Consider the following 13,630-nt stretch of genomic DNA (forward strand, 5'->3'; position numbering starts at 1 on the left):
CATTGTTCGGAACCATTTATGAAAGAAGAACAGAACTTATATACAAAAATATTACCCTTATTCTTGCAGTCAAAATTTTTAACTTTCTTCAAAAAATAAATCTAGAAGTTACAGGTCTGAAATATTTCTATTTGAAACCTTCTCGATATATATGCACGTAAAATAAAATTGCAGTTTCCTCAATTTTGTATTATATTTTTTGAATGACACATTTGGTTATGTACTTCATAAACGGAGAAGCAAATTCATCGTATTTCTAACTCAATGCATTTGTATAAACTATTATATTGATGCAAAACGTTACGTTTAACAGAAAACGAGAAAAAACAAGTATTTACTGCATTTATTAAAATTTAGTAACAAGCATTTTGAATTTCTTGCAGTTTCGATATCCTTTGCCGTACGCCATTTTGTTAGGGTTTCGATAAGATTTGTTATGTAACTACAAACATGGACAGATTTTTGAATGCAATTTTCATGCAAAGTACCGTAAAAGAAAATTAAATATTCATTAGGAAAGTAAATTTGAAATAGTTTTCAGGGGGGAGGGAGAGATTTTCTCGAATCACATTACTGCTTGTGATTGGATAAAACTATTGACTTACATTTAAATAACCCAAATATTTGCCTATTTATCAATAAGCAATCAAGTAATGTAGTTAATGATAGCTCTAAAAAAAAAACGATCACTAAAAGCTTTTGCCCTTTATTATAGCAATTACCAAGTACCTTTGTAAATCCTTTAAGAGTTGGATAATTATCATTTTTCAAATAAGTAAAAATAAAATTACACATTTTTCGTGTGAATGTAACAAAAAGTTTCAAAACGTTTTTAGATTACTTGAGAGTTTAACTAATATTATAGATAATAATAAAAGTATGCATTTTTCGTTTGAGTATTTCCTCTGTATTTTAATAGAAATATACGAATGTTAAGATAAAACTCGCAGCGAAAATATTTTTGAACTCAATGCACTAATTGTTTTTTAGGCCATCTAACATTTAGATAACCCCACCTAACTATATTACCCAATTGTCAAGACGCATTAAAATAATGGAGGTAATTATTACTAGAACCGGTCGTTAAAAATTTTTTGTCTTTCTAAGAGTAATGCCCACAAGTTTTATTTACGTAAATAAGTAATGAATAAATTAAATATTTTTCGTTTGAATGTGGCAAATATATATTGAACGTCATTTTTCTTTTGGTCAAACTTTAGTATTTTCCTTGTACTTTATTAGAAGTACTGAAACTTTAGATAAAACTTACACTAGAAATATTTTTTTACCTCAGTGCAGTAATTATTCTTTATGGTCGTCTCGAATATTTGAAACATATCTTTTTATTGGTTTCAATACGGAACAAAATAATTAAAAAATTATTTTTAATGGAGGTTAGTTTGTGAGAACATTCAATATGCTCCAGAACTATCGTACATTGGACTCATGTAGAGCCAAATAAAAGCAAAACGATCAGTTTTTGAAGTTTATTTTATAGATTACTTGAAAAGGCTACAATGTTTTTCCCTTCTTTCTTTCTCCGCTACCAATAATATTTTGTGTAGAAACGCTAATTGCAGCAGATGTAATGTAGATTTCTGACTTCAAAATTTTAAGTGTTTATTTACATTATTTTCACTATGCTGCATTTTAGGTAAGCTCGGGATGTTTGACAAATTTTTTTGCAGATATCGACCAGTCGCATTAAATTTTATCGTCATAAAATTCGCATTAATGATTGTGTGTCATCAATAAACAAATAGACAAAACATAGTATAAAACACACACTAGTACATGAGTTGATTAAATTTTTTCTAATAACGGAATATTTTAGTAGTAAAACAGTTCCATTGTTTTATTAATTATTGTTCAAAAATTAACTTTAAATCAAGTTTAGGAGCACATAAATTAAAATAATTAACTACAAGTGACAAGAATAATGTTTATCAATAAGTTATTAATTTTTCTTTTTAGTTTTCTCGAAAAAAAATCACATTTTTCATTAAAAATTCAATTTCTTTTTAAAGTATTTCGCTTAGTAACATTTTCGTTCACAGTTAACTCAATGCAATATACATATGAAATTACACTTTCAAATAAATAAATAAAGCTCATGTACTAGAACTATATGAAATTATCCAAACTGTAAATTTTAACGGCGTAAATGCGTTTTATGAGAAAACGATTTTTATCTGCATGAATAAGTTTTCACTTCGGGGAAGGTGGCCCAAAGCGGATAGGTTTTCGGAGAACGCTCGAAAACTGTAGTTTTTGGATTTTTATCGCAACTATTTCGGTTTTATTTCCTAGCAGTGTTCTTGAACTTCACAATAAAAAGCGATTTTTGTATTATTTCAAAACCTAATATTTGTTTATTATCAATTTTTACAAACATTTGAAAAACCCGCTTTGCCCTACTAAGGAGCCCAAAGCGGACATACTTAATTAATCGTGGTTTGGTACATTTGCCAATCAAATATGAAATCATAAATGATTAGAATAGTTAACTAGCTACCTGTCATTATATTAAAAAGAAAAGTGAAACAGTTGTACTTCTCCAATTTCAAGTCAGCACTTTTTTTTTATTTTGTTTTTTGTTTTTTTTTTCTAAACATAAAGTAATAACTGATTAAATTAATAGACTATATAATTGCCTTCCTAAAAAAAAAAAAACCTTTTTAAAGTTGTACTTATCCTATTGAATTCGAAAATCTAAGTCAGCAGACGAGTCAAGAAAGTATAAATAAATATATGATTAAATCCTAACCCGCTTTGCCCAAAGGCACGTTCTTTATTTCAATAATTATAGCCTTAAATTAGAAAACGAAACAAACGAAATGATTGTCGCAGTTTGAAGGTGAGTGGTGTCGGAACAACGTAATCAAAAAAATAAGCTGGTCTTGGACTAATCACAAGTTACAAAACTTCATTTTTTTTAAAGAAATGCATATATTATATTTTCATTTTAAACCTGGTCGCGCCATGCGGCCTCTTCACTGTACCTTAGAGTTGTTCATGTAAACACGGCATACGTATGTATCACGGCTAACACGTCATGGGGGGGAGGCATACGAAGGCCTACCCGTTTTGTGCGACGTACTCGCTTTGGGCCACCCTCCCCTACGTTACTATAGTTAGAATAAAGAAATTTCTTCCGTATTGCGAAGCAATCATAAACTTCTGCTTTAAGAGCCACTGTCTGTAAGAATCAGGCAGTTAACGGCATTTGTGATTGTTGACATTTTTATTCTTTTTTTATATTCACATATGTTGTTCCTTATCATGAATGTAATGTTTGTGCAAAATATGAGCTTTGTCTGCCTTACCGTTTTTGGGAAATTAAATTTTTAAATTTAGCGGGCGTGGCACATTTTTGCGTATTTTTCAGATTTGCAGATTTTAAAGTTCTTGTTGCTTTAAGTGCCCATATAATGACATGGATTTTTAAATTCTATACTATTATATGGTCTTCTTAGATACTATTACAGCTATCAAATCGGTGTCACTACGAGGGCGACGGCCACAAACTCCGTTTAAAAATGACCGAAAATGAAGTTTTTTACTACATTCACTGCCAATTTTCTCAATGCGCCTTCATGATGACACCAACGTTTTTACATAAATTCCTAGCTACACTTGCATACATCAAAAATATGTAATAAAATTGGTGTAACTATAAGGGCGCCAGAAGATATTGAAACTTTTATGTGATAAATTTCCCAAAAATGCAAATGTTTAAAATTTAACTACTACTCTCGCCCTCATAGCAGAGATCTGAAACTAATTAAGTTTTGATAACCAACATGTTCGTCTAACATATGATCTAAAAAAATCGGTGTCACTCTTATTACTTTCGGAAAAATAATTATTCGAAATTAGTACGTTATGGAGTTATTTAAAAAAAGATTTTTCTAATTCGAATGGCTTTTTGCACGGTCAGTTTTAAACTCTAATCTAAAATTACAGTAGTGACACCTAAAATAATATGTTTCTAATGCTTTTTATATAAAAAAAAAGGTTTATAAAAAGCATTAGAAACACAGTAAATCGATACAGGCACAGAACAGATGGACGTATTGTGTAATGTGCATTATGGCTAAAATAGTCGTACTAATATTCATATTTTTTCAACCATACTAATTTTCTATATGTTTTTTTATATTAAAAATGCAGCTATTTATAACATAATGTCTTAAATAGTGATGAACATAATGTATTATATAGCGAGCATTCAGAATCTGAAAAATAATTTGAGGATGACGTAAACTAACACAAAGAAAACATAAAAAATCATATCACCCAGTTTCAGAAAGACGGTCATTTCTTGTTGGTATCTGGTAATTTTGTAGCACTAAAGCTTGGGAAAACATGGTATCCCTGAGAAACAGTAGAAGTTGACCATTTACAAGTAAAGGTCAAATGCATGGCAAGAAGGATTGGAATAAATAAATTTATTTGATTGGAAAAAAAGGCGAGTATTGGTATGACAATCTAAACATATTATGACAATACATCCACCTGTACCTATATCAAAACCAGCATTTTCTATTCAAGATAAAGACGCTCTTACTTTTCAAAGCTGTTTATGTTAAACGTTGCTTCTTTGTAAGAAATTAAAAATAAATATGGTCAAAACACTATCTGGGTGTGATAAGATTAAATTAACAAAATACATAAACAAATAAAATAAATTAAAATTAATAATAATAAATGAAAAAAATGCACCACAACATACTAACTTCGAATGATCATATTTCCCAAAGTAGTAAGAGTGACACTAATTTTATTAGTTCAAATGTTAAACAAACGTGTTGGTTATCAAACGTAATTAGTTTCAGATCTCTGTTATGAGGGGGCTAGTTGTATTCAGATTAGCAAATGGTCAACTTCTACTATTTCTCCGGGATACCATGTTTTCCCAAGCTTTAGTGCTACAAAATTACCAGATATCAATAAGAGATGATCGTCTTTCTGAAACTGGGTGATTTGATTTTTTATGTTTTCTTTGTTTTAGTCTACGTCATCCTCAAATTATGTTTCAGATTCTGAACGCTCGCTATATAATACATTATTTTCATCACAATTTAAAACATTATGTTATAAATAGTTGCATTTTTAATATAAATAACAGATAAAAAATTAGTATGGTTGAAAAAATATGAATATTAGTACGACTATTTTAGCCATAATGCACATTACACAATACGTCCATCTGTACCTATATCGATTTACTGTGTTTCTAATGCTTTTGATAAAGCTTTTTTTATAAAAAGCATTAGAAAAATCTTATTTTAGGTGTCACTATTGTAATTTATATTAAAGTTTAAAACAAACCGTGCAAAAAGACATTCGAATTAGAAAAGTCTTATTTTAAATAACTCCATAACATACTACTTTCGAATGATTATATTTCCGAAAGTAATAGGAGTGACGCCGATTTTTTTATTTCATATGTTAGACGAACATGTAGGTTATCAAACTTAATTAGTTTCAGATCTCTGCTATGAGGGCGAGAGTAGTAGTTATATTTTAAACATTTGCATTTTTTTGAAATTTATCAGATAAAAAATCCAATATCTTCTGGCGCCCTTATAGTGACACCAATTTTATTACATATTTTTGATGTATGCAAGTGTAGCTAGGAATTTATGTAAAAACGTTGGTGTCATCATGAAGGCGCTTTGAGAAAATTGGCATTGAATGTAGTAAAAAAATTCATTTTCGGTCATTTTTAAACGGAGTTTGTGGCCGTCGCCCTCGTAGTGACACCGATTTGACAGCTGTAATAGTATCTAAGAAGACCATATAATAGCATAGAATTTAAAAATCCATGTCATCATAGGGGCGCTTAAAGTAACAAGAACTTTAAAATCTGCAAATTTGAAAAACACGTAAAAATGTGCCACGCCCCCTAAATTTAAAAATTTAATTTCCCAAAAACGGTAAGGCAGACAAAGCTCATATTTTGCACAAACATTACATTCATGATAAGGAATAACATTTGTGAAAATAAAGAAAATTAAAAATGTCAACAATCACAACCTGCCTGATCCTTACAGACAATGGCTCTTAAATCCTGCAAAGTATGTATAAGCCATGATAACCATTGATCATAAAAATTAGATTTGTATTTTTTTCTTTTAATTTCTAGCTTTTTTAAAAACTTTTTTTACACGAAAATTAAAATTTATTTACTGATGTTGTTTTTTTCCTTTCTTACCAGGAAACCACACGAATGTTGTAATAATGAAGAAAATTTCAATAGGTAGAAATCGAAATATATATTGAGGCATTGTGTGCAGCAAAATTTATTTTCTCTCGCCTCCCGGTTATCGAGATATAAGGCTTTAAAGTCTGCCGATGCTTTAGGAAAAGCGCCAAACTTAAAAATTTGCCTAGAAATTCAAGGTGCTACGCGAATTCGCCCTCTGTTAGTAGCAGAACACCATCTGCAAAGCGTGTGCAAGATGTCTTCCGTTACTCACCAAAACTCGCTAAATTTGGTAACCTTTCGTAAAATTTCGGCAAACTTTAAGACTTAATATTTTTATAACGGGGATATGAGGTGAAATAATTAGGGCGCCAAAAAAAGGTTTTCACTATGCTCTTTTGCTTGCTATTTATTCCGATTTTTTCCATTATTACACGATCGCACGGTTTCCTAAGGGAACTACAAGCTGGGCTGGCGCTTAGCAAAGGACCTTCCCCGGCGCAATGCACCATTACGTCCGTGGACTACTTTCGACTACCAGCCTCCAAACCCAGGTTTGCTGACCCGCGTGTGGTAAAACCTAAGGCGTATTGCTAAAAAATGGGGAAAGACGGAGAAAAGTATGTAATAAATAAAAAATAATAATAACAAAGGTCGTTTGTTATACTAAATATCGTAGTATATTATTCATATAATATTGAATTATATTAATATTTCGCCAATTCTCTTCAGGCGTCGGACCTCTTCCTTGTTCATCAGTGTGGCACCCCCTTGCAATTTTGTGATAATTTACTTTCTATTGTTAGCCTCATGTGATACTTTGTGGTACATGAGGAGTTTTTTGAAATCTCTTATAATAAAAAAATGGGCCTGATTGCCACAAGGGAAAACAGAAGAACTGCCCCGGGTCCGCAACCCATTCCCATTATAAAATAAAGTTTGAGAAAACTGAACAAATTGTTTTGATATTGAAAACGAAGAAAGAACTGTATTTAATAATGTACAAACAATCATTTCATTAAAATATAGTTTTGTCTGAATATCAATTTTACAAGAAAGAAGTCATACAACACAAAGATTTAGCAAGTCATGATATGAAAAATGTTCAGTTAAACATGAATCATTTATGAAACAATTTAGGATCTTTGCTCTCTTAAATAACGTCAATTTAGTATGTTTTGCAATAAGTAATTAATAAATTCATGCATATTTATGTGTTACTCGACCGATTGTGTTGGCTACTTTTGTTCAGAAAATATTCACTACAGAATTCTTTAGTACTCCACGTATATTGCAATATTTGTTATGACTCGGTAGGCCATTCTAATAATAATTATCCATTTATATGAAATCAATTTAAATAAAACAAGATTGATAATAGATAAGCAAAGAGCTTACCTTCATTTGTTCATCTGTTGTTCACGTTGGGCCTTCTCTCTATAATCATTTTATATTTCCTTTAATTGTGTAGTGTTGTCATTATTACATGCTTTATGTAGTCACTGCTCAATAATTTAACTAATAAAGAAATTAAATACATTTATTAGCTAACGTTACATCACATATCTACACACTACGGTGGTTCGAGAGAGACTTCATTTTTTACGTGAACAATTTGTTTATCATCAATGGATAAATTTATTAACGCTCTTGCTTTTTGATCTTTTTTAGACCAAGCTTCAGTTAGAGGGTTCGGTGGATTACCGATTATATGGTCATACAAATCTTCTTTAATGAGAAGCATTTCAGCTTTGAATTTCCACACGGCATAATTGTTTTGATTTAATTTATCAATTGTAAAGCTTTCTTTTGAAGAAGAAGCCATTTTAATTATACCGTTTTTCTGACTTTTATTAGATGTGCTTGAATATTATAATAATTTAATTCAAATGTATTAATTAGCTTTTGCCTTTAAATGAGATTCGAGCGAAAGAGCGCTTCAGTCTCATAATCTGTTATGATATCCCACAAAAATACCTTGAATAGCTGTGTCATCTAGCTTTCCTCGCTTAGTTTTATTAATATACGCATACGCTTTACATCCAAATATTTTTATATTGGATAGATCGGGTTTATTATTTGTCCACAGTTCATAGGGAGTTTTTTTCTTTAGCTTTTGTGAGGAGCCGATTTTGAAGGTAGGTGGCTGTGTTTATTGCTTCACCCCAAAATTTCTGAGGCAAATTTGCTTGGGACAGTAAACACCGAGTCATTTCAACTAAACTTCGGTTTTTTCTCTCTGCTACCCCATTTTGAGAAGAGCAATATGGTACAGTTAATTGATGCTGAATACCTTTTTCTTTTAAGAAATTTTCAATCTCTTTATTTATATATTCTCCGCCATTGTCTGATCTTAAAGTTTGTAAAGTCCGCCCAAATTTATTTTTAGTCATAGCGATATATTCCTTTAATTTTGTCAGCACTTCGCTCTTTTTAGATAGTAAGTATATGATTGTAAACCTACTAAAGTCGTCTATGAAAGTAAGAAAATATATTTTTCCTCCAATAGTTGGTGTCTTAAATGGACCTGATAAATCAGAATGAATTAACTCGAGAATTTGTTTTGATTTATGATGTGTTTGCTTAGGGTAAGGTGCATCAGTTAATTTTGATTTGATGCAAATCTCACATGAAAAATTGTGTGCACAATTTTCTAATTCTAATCCCGTTGCAAGTTTCTTCGATGCTAATTCTTTAATTGAATTGTAGTTTTTGTGTCCTAATCTCTTGTGCCAAAGTTCAATGCAATTTTTCTTATTGCACTGATGAGTTAGGTTAGCAAAACATTCATCTTTAGAATTATCTAATATTACTTCATAAAGATTTTGCTTTAATTTTCCTTCCAGAAAAGTTTCCCCTTCATATGTTAATTTGCAACGATCTTTTTCAAACGTTACAGTGCAACCATTCAATGTTGCTTTGCTTACTGACATTAAATTAGTTTCAAGATCTGGAACGTATAAAACATCTTTAAGTGTTATGTTACAAGTGTTCCCATCCGAAATACTCGTTTTAAGTTTGACGCTTCCAATGCCATAGGAGCTTAATGATTCACCATTCGCGACTGTTACCGAGCTGTGATCATTATTCATTTCAGTAAATAAACGCTTGTCATTAAATATATGCGAGCTGCAAGCTGAATCTACCAAAACACTGTACCTCTGGATCTTGTCTGAGGAGAGATAAGCCAGATCCCTACTTGAGGTTTTATATCTTTCTCCTTTTGAAAGTGGGTCATCGGAACTCGCTTCACTATATGCGTTTGATTTCGGAACTCTATTCGTCTCGAAACAGAGCGATGAATTATTTAGGAATTTTTCATTGCTTTTGGTATTATTTGTCAGATAGTTACTTTGTTTCTTTTTTAAATGCCAGCACTCAAATTTCTCGTGATTTTTCTTGTGACAATATGTACAGAATTTTTTATTCTCACGTTTTGAATAATTTTTCTTTTTATTTGTATTGTTTGCTTTGTAAGCGCTTTCATTAATTGAAGTGGAATTTTCAATTCTTTTGTTATATTCGTCTGTTAATTTACCCTGTATAAAATTTGAGTTTAATTACTCGACCGCTTGTGTTGGCTACTTTTGTTCAGAAAATATTCACTACGGAATTCTTTAGTACTCCACGTATATTGCAATATTTGTATTAAATAATTTCTAGGGAGCAATTTTATCTGTTTTTACTTCCTTTTTAAAAAAGGAAGTATTGTATTCGCGAAAAAACGACCTTAATTTCCATTTTACTCACCCCCGAATGAATATTGAATTTTTTTTTTCGACTCGACCACACGTGGATAAGTGCCTAAGAACGTATAGACACGCAAAATATCCATAATGACGATTCCCGAGTTAATTACAACGCATTTTCTCTTGACGTCTGTATGTGCGTACGTATGTGCATATGTGCGTATGTGCGTATGTATGTCGCATAACTCAAGAACGGTAAGTCCTAGAAAGTTGAAATTTGATATGTAGACTCCTAGCGGGGTCTTGTTGCGCACCTTCCCTTTTGGTTGCATTTGGCTGTTTCTAAAGGGGTCTTTTGCCCCTTTTTGAAGTGAAATCATTGTTAATTTCGATGTAAACTCAAGTGGTTTTTAATTTGGCGGAAGCTTGGCGATATATCGCCAATTTAAAATTATTTATCGCTATTTAAAAGTATATGAGTTATTAAGATTTACTACGCAAAATAAACTGTGTACTTTACGAAACACAAAGCCTGAGCGTCAAATTTGGAGATAGGACAATCCCTAAGCGTAAAGGGTCCAAACATATTTGCCAAAACATTCTAAAGTCTGGCCCCACCAGGCTTTAGTTGGGACCTGAATATCTGAATTTATGTCGTATAAATATTTCAAGTATTGGTAACTGTCTATGAACATAATTTTATAACCAATATTTGTTTCCTGCGAAATTCAAAAATCTTTTCCGCGAGATATGGAAATCATTCCAACGTACCACATAGAATAAGTTATGCGATTCTCATCATTTGAGGAATAAGTAAAATGTACAAAATTAAAGTGACCTTTGTAAACTATACCGCTTAGCAATAATAAAAGCTGTAAAATTTCAATAAATAATGCCGCAAAATTTTCAGCGTAATATTTATTTTGAGAGAACAATTTTTCAAAATCTAAACTATACTTCTTCTTTAGCTTCCATGTGTGCAATTCATAATTGTTGAAAGACACGCAACAGTTTTTTAACAAATCTGTTTCTTTTCCCATACTTAATAAATTTGTAAAAACCAAATTGCTTTCATTTCCGTGGTTCAAAATATTAATGCATTTTTCCATTTTGGCTTAGAGTCAAAAATAAAACTGCTTGGTTAAATGGTGTTTTTTTTTTTTTTTTTTTTTTTAAAGTTAATTTTATTGACTTGATATTTTCGTTTTATTCATTTCCAATGCCTTTTTTTTTTTTTTGTATGCATGTTTGGTGCATTTTTGGTATTTGAATTTACTTGTTTAGTTAGTTTGGAAATTTTTTGTTGTTTCGCGTCATATTTCATCAGCAGAAATATATATTTTAAACACTATTTAAAAAGAAGTATGTTATTATATTAAAAAGTTAACAACTGTATATATTGACTGCTAAAAATCAATAAATGAAGCTATAAAGAACTCAGTATAATTATTTCACTTTTTTTTAAGTCTTCCTTTTTATCATTTTATGATGATAATAATAAGTGATATATTTCAAGCACTTTTCTCTTTTACTTGTTTTTTTCTCATATTACCTTCGCATTTTATAAAATATTTCCAAAGAATCATATGTTTTATACCGTCCTTACGTAATAGTATGTAATATTTTATACACACATTTAAATATATTTAATAGTTAAAAATTGTGTTCATAGACTGCAAAAGATCAACAAATGAAATTATTGTGAACTCAGAACCATTTTGAGTATTTTCATGTCTTATTTTTATCATTTCACATTTTGTGAACAAAGTTTTTAAAACTTAGGGATTTTAATTTGTATCCATGGATTTTTATTCAGTAAAACATTAGATTAACCCTATAAGCAACAAAAGATTTGCGGCGAAGTGAAACCATTTAATTCAACCCAAATACTTAAGTAATAATGACGTTACCTCAATATAACTTTCAGTTTAAACATGACAGTATAAAGGCAGCTGTTCAGTAGAACTCCGATTATCCGAATTCCAACTATCTGAACCGCTGATTATACGAATCTCTTTCAAAGTTTCGGCAAACAAATTAAGGTAATTGCACTTGATGCGATTCGCAAAGTAATGATTCTGTCATCGCACGCTAATATGCCCCCCCCCCCCGTCCCCGCAAAGATAGTCAAACAGCTTATTTTGACAGAGATGTTTGGCAAACGATGACTTTCGTTAACAGTACGGAGTTTGCATATTACATACTGCATTAATGTATAGCACTTGTTAGTATGTTTAACATGTAAAGCGCTAGCTTTCTATTTGTTTAATTTAATGCTCTATTTCTTTAGAAATAGGTTTTTCTCTCCCATTTTCAACATACATGCAGTGATTTATCTTTCTTTACTAATAATAAAGCAATAATGAAAGTCTGGATGTCTGGATCTCTGTCTGGATCTCTCTCTGTCTCTGTCAGGATCTCTGTGACACGCATAGCGCCTAGACCGTTCGGTCGATTTTTATGAAATTTGGCACGAAATTAGTTTGTAGCATGGAGGTGCACCTCGAAGCGATTTTTCGAAAATTCGATTTTGTTCTTTTTCTATTCCAATTTTAAGAAAATTTTCCCGAGCAAAACTATAAGATGGACGAATAAATTACGAAGTTATCATAACGTGGAACCGTAACATGGGCGAGCCAATTGGTGAAAAATTTATCATACATTATTTGTAAATATACAGGTAAACCAAAATACCTTTTAATTTTCTACTACGGGCAAAGCCGTGCGTATGTGTGTATGTGTGTGTAGGAGTGTGTGTTTGTGTCTGTGCGCAGGCATGAGTGCGTAGGCGTGTGTATGCGTGTGTGTGTAGGATATGAAAGCAACCTGGAGTCGGTTTTCCGCAAGAGGAGCAACATCAAGAGGCCGGTCGACGCGACGGTGGTGCTGGCAGAGGGAGGTGGTGGGAAATTAAAATCAGCTTAACATCAAAAACAGTCAAGTGAGAACAATAAATCGTGATTGCTCAAAAAAAACTTGTAGAGTTTCTTTCTCCTGTAAAGTCAACGTTTTTGTTGCGTTGGTAATATGTTCGTTTAAGTAATCCTTTCAAACCCCGAAGGGAATTGTGTTACATTTTAAAGCTAACTTTACGCCAGGTTATTCCTCAAATGGCGTTTTACTACAGCATCCTTGTTCAATCAGTACATTCGGCTTATTTTCCCAACATAAAAATAATTTTAAAAATTCGAAAAGTAATCTTAATTGTTTATTAAATTACGAGTCTGAAATCGTATGCGGTAAAATTAAAGAAGTCTCCCTACCCACAAACAGACATATTTTTTTCTTAAATTTAGTTCTTGAAGTAGGTTTTTAGATATTATTCATTCGTAGAGAGTTATTAGCTTTTTTCTTTCTTCCTTTTCTTGTTGTAACATTAAATGGATACCTTTGTTATTTTTACTTCCTTTTACAAAAAAGGAAGTATTGTATTTGCGAAAAATGTCACTCAAAAATCGGCCTTACTTTCCATTTTTCTCACCCCCGAATGAATGTTGAGTTTTTTTTTTTTCGACCCGACCACACGTGGATACATGCCTAAGAACCTACAGACACCCGAAACATCCATTTTGACCACCCCCGAGTTAATTACAACAAATTTTCTCGTGACGTCTGTATGTACATATGTATGTGCGTATGTGTGTATGAGTGTATGTATCTCGCATAACTCAAAAACGGTATGTCCTAGAAAGTTGAAAGGGGCCCCCTAAAGGGGCCTTTTGCTCCTTTT

This window comes from Uloborus diversus, chromosome 4 (assembly GCF_026930045.1).
Source record: "Uloborus diversus isolate 005 chromosome 4, Udiv.v.3.1, whole genome shotgun sequence".
NCBI classification, from domain to species: domain Eukaryota; kingdom Metazoa; phylum Arthropoda; class Arachnida; order Araneae; family Uloboridae; genus Uloborus; species Uloborus diversus.